Below are 4,788 nucleotides of genomic sequence, written 5' to 3' on the forward strand. Positions count from 1 at the left end.
ATACTTATTCGTAGGGTAATGAAAATAACAGAAGCAAAGATTTGGGAAGTCCAAAGTGGGTTTATGCCAGGAGGGTCATGTACGGATCAAATATTTAGCTTACGGCAAATAACAGAAAAAAGTTTGAGAGTAGAAAAGAAAGTTTTCTGTGCATTTGTTGACCTAGAAAAAGCTTTTGACAAAGTAGATAGAAGTAAACTTTGGGAAGTCCTGAAAGAGTATGGAGTCAATGGATGGATCCTACAAGCTATAAAAACAATATATACAGGTAGCAAAACGAGTGTAAGAGTGAATGGGAAACTGAGTGACTGTTTCGATATTATTCAAGGAGTTAGACAAGGATGCGTTATGTCTTCATGCTTATTTATATTATTTATGGACAAGTGTTTAAGAATGGCTCTCTTCGACGAAGAGGGTGTGGATCTCGAAACAGTAAGGGTACGTGGGTTAGCGTTCGCAAATAATAAGATTGTTATGGCAGAGTCTACCGAAGACTTACAAAGAATTTTGAATAAACTAGATGCAACCTTGAAGAGCATGGATCCTCAAAATTAATGCAAATAAAACAAAAACTATGGTGTTCGAAGGAAAGATTGAGAAAACACTATTCAATATTTTATTAAATGATGAGAGAATTGAACAAGTTGATAAGTTCGTATACCTTGGTAGCTTATTTACTAGGGACGGGAAGATAGATGAGGAATTAGATAGACGAATAAATGAAGGTAAGAAGGTTATTGGTAGAGCAGGTCCCCTTATCAGAAGTATAAATATATCAAATAAAGCTAAAATGGCAATACATAATTCCATATTTGTACCGACTGTACTATACGGTAGCGAGACATGGACTTATCAAGAAAAAGATAAGAGTAGAATTAACGCAATTGACATGAGATTCATGCGCATAATATGCCGGAAAACCCTGATGTACAAAGTAAGTAACGAGGTAATTCTAAAAGAATGTGGTGCAGAAGAGACGCTAGTAGACATATGGGAAAGAAATCGGTTAAGATGGTTCGGAAATGTTGAGAGAATGCCGAATGAACGACTAACGAAACAAGTGTATCTAGTTAAAGTAAATGGCAGCGTGCCCTGAGGTAGACCGCGGAAAGAATGGTTAGAATGTGTGAATGAGACCCTAGTTAGAAGAGACATAAGAAGTCACAGAAACACTAGAGCCTGCATGAAAAATGCAGGGACATAAAAGAAGCTAGAGAAGTATGCCAAGACAGGAAAGTATGGCGGCAAATAGTTAATAAAAAGAGTGTCAGTAGAGTGAATGATGCCTGAAACAAAGATATTGGCTACTAATGGCCCCAAGTGGGGAACCTTACATAACGACTTCGTGAGGTTTTTCGCTTGGGGTGATTGCTAGAGAGATTGATCAGCAACCTGGGTCGGAGCAGTGTTGCGGAACGAACGTGTTATTTACTTAAATAGCACGAGAATTCTGGATCAATCGGAAAAATCTCTATCCCTTCCACACACTACTCCTTTCCCCTACCGAGTGAGTCACGCCTACCCCGAACGGGAAATGGCTTAATGGTGTAATAATCATATATATATATATTTCGTTTTTGATTCCTCTAGAATCAAACCGAAGGGCTTATGACAAAGCCACCGAACGCGTCCTCGTTTTCAGGTACGAGTAAAATTCTAACCAGAAAATATATATAAATGCGGTTGCTTATATTGTATAATTTTATTTTTAATCAATCGAATAGCACGTTTACATTGCAGCGAATGCATCAGACTTGCGTGGCTTACCTGGAAGGCTATCCATCATGCGTTGGACAATCGATGCGTTAATTTCTCTGAACTTCCTCTTGATTGTACCCATAAATTTCTGGTGGTTCTGTCAGTCATTTTCAATCATTTTTATAAACCTTACGTAACAGTATCACCAAAAATCTTTCAGTTGGTTGTGTCTGCATCATGACATCATGACATCGTGTTATCCTTAAAGTAAAAATTAAATTTGTACCGCAAAATGACAATCCACCAAATGTTCCATGGGCAAAAACAATTGAAAAATTGTAGGCGATAATTTCAATTAAGGTTAATATAATAATAATAAAAATAATATAATTTAATAATATAATAATCAAACCGAAGGGCTCAGACAAAGCAACCGAACGCGTCCTCGGGTTGCGGATATAGGGTCCCTGTACCAAGGGTTTCTGCTGAATATGATTACAAAAATAAATAGGCAGTCGCGGACAATTGTCCAGGGGTGGTCCCGAAGGAATTAACCCCCAAGCGGAGATGTTGAAACCGTGCCGAAAGCTGAATGGCACCTGGGTGAGATGTCTAGAACGGTGACTCTGGGATACCGGGCGACCTCTCAGAGTACGCAGCCTTATCCTTGCATGCGGGGCTCTACAAGCATGGACGAATCCCTTTCCCTAGCTTCTCGTGGGAACAACAGTGACAACACCAAACATAGTTGTAGTAAGTTCGGTTCAAAACAACGGAACGCGCAGGGCTCCCGACAATGGGTCGGCCTACAATGCCGACCAATCTAGAGCTGGGGGAGCCAATGAAAATGGATTCAATGCGATGGATCGGCGGGATCTCGCAACCTTTGGGTGGACGGAGCGACTGAATCACGACTTGCTAGAGTGCTACGATGCGAATGTGGCCCCTGAACGGGGTTACGTGGCACGGCTGCATGCTCTGTGGTACGAGAAACACCCGGAGCTATCGCACTTTTCGCAGCAACGTCTGTGAAACCATGCTGAACTACTCCGTAAAAGTGGCTATGTAAGCAGAACGCCTACTCTACCACAGCTAGAACAAGCCGGCAACAGAGAAAGAGAGGCGACACTAAGAACAACCGCGGGCAGGCATCCAATAGATGAAGAGCGATGCTTTACGACCCGGAGAAACATCAACACCAAGGTTTCTTTCAAGCCTAAAGATCTGGCTGAAATAGATGACGAGCTTCGTGGACATTTTTCCGGAGAATCCGACCTCTGGGCTATCAATTATTGTGTGTATAATGCAGCGAGAGCTTTGGCCGATGCGAACTGTAAAACAAAACCAACGGCTGATCATAAGACCAAAAGACGAATGTCTTGTGAGCTAACGTTTGCTTTCCTTAAATCGCCCGGATTGAAGTCTGGTTCGGAGGGTTGCATTTTTGCATGCCAAGACGGTGTCATTTCCACCTTAACATACCGTCGCCACATTTTGAGCAAAGACATTCCCGATGATAACTGCAGGGCTTGCCATGCACACCCCGAGCATTTAGCTCACGTACTATCTAGTTGTCCAACTCACGCGGGAACGACCTACATTCAAAGGCACAATGCGGCATTAAGAGTGCTTGATTACCATCTCTGTCACTCGTACGGCATTAACCTTAATATCGCTCCTCTAAATGCTCCTAGGGAAATTGAGTCAATTATCGATAATGGGAAGTGCCGCATATACTGGAACTTTATATTCTCGACAATTGTTTCTGTTGCTCACTCGAGGCCTGACATGGTTCTTCTTGACTTGGAGAAGCGAACCATGTTCGTTGTCGAATTTTCGGCACCAGCTAACAAAAACATCATATCCAAGGAGAATGAAAAGAAAGAGAGGTATCGAGACCTTATAAGGGAGTTGCAACGATTGTACCCGGAATAATCTGTTAAACTAATCGTCCTTATCGTCGGCGCTCTTGGAGGTGCCAAGCTTTCACTTGCTAATGGCCTAAAAAGCATCCCTGCGTGTCAACAATATGCTAGAACACTGGCGGGAAAAATGCAGAAGGCGGTTGTCCTTGGGTCGCTCCGTGTTCTTAGGATGCACGAGGCTTTTGCTGGATCGTCGTATTGATTCTTTTACAGACTGTAACCACCTATCTCACGGTCGTGAGACGTGGTTTTGGCTGAAATTTTACCGCGATCTCGCTGGAAGCGGGTGCAATTTTTCAGATTAGCACCCGCTCCCGGCGAAATCCTGCGGTTGTTTGACCATGATACCGAAAATTTTGTTTGGTTTTTACGTATTTCTAGCGGTTCAAGAGATCCTTCTAGAAAGTTACAATTTTTATTTCTTTTAAGAAAATTGCTAAGGGTTATATTCGTTCAGACCCTCAGATTCTGAAATTTTTAATTAAAAATAACTAATTTAATAATTACAAATTTTTCATTCATCAAGTTTAATCTCATTTATGAGCCGAAAAAGGTTTCTATTGAGGCAAGCTTACGCCGATCCTCCCAACCAAGACAAGGCTCCTCTTGAGACAAGTAAACGTCGTCTTAGTCAAGATAAGGCTCGACTTGAGACAAGTAAACGCTGTTTTACCTATCGTGGTCATAAAAGTAAGACAAAGGCCTATGTCTCTAATCAGTTTTGAAACGCAGCCAGACATTGATGTCTTGGAGACAAACTAAAGACATGACAAGTCGAACTCAAGTCGAAGCATTTTTACTCGGGATTCATTCAAAATAGTAAGAGACTGACAGATATGATATGCTATAAATGCTTTGGAGCATGCATGCATATGGAGAATAATTATATCGGTTTGACTGGGCACGCTATCTCCCAACGAAGTGTTCTTTTAGACGACTGGTAGGCCTGACCCTATCATCGATCATTTTCATCCAGAGCGAAGCAACCTTTTGGGATTCGTCTTTTCTCGCTCTTCGAGAAACGTACTCTCAGCGGTTGTCATAAGCGAAATTAAGAACAGAAATAATGAAATTGAATTGAATTTGATCAATGTTTTATCGTTTGTGTTTCAAGCCAACATAAAATTTAAATAATAAGTGAAATTAAAAAGAGACAAAAAATGTG

The 4,788-nt window shown here is 41.3% G+C and overlaps 1 protein-coding gene across 1 annotated transcript in view; it reads left to right on the top strand.

Moving 5' to 3' along the window:
- Positions 1-4,788, top strand: part of LOC117178298 (dachshund homolog 2) — a 1,316,001-nt gene that overhangs the window by 492,322 nt on the left and 818,891 nt on the right. The window lies entirely within an intron of this gene.

Source organism: Belonocnema kinseyi, chromosome 8, assembly GCF_010883055.1.
Source record: "Belonocnema kinseyi isolate 2016_QV_RU_SX_M_011 chromosome 8, B_treatae_v1, whole genome shotgun sequence".
NCBI classification, from domain to species: Eukaryota; Metazoa; Arthropoda; class Insecta; order Hymenoptera; family Cynipidae; genus Belonocnema; species Belonocnema kinseyi.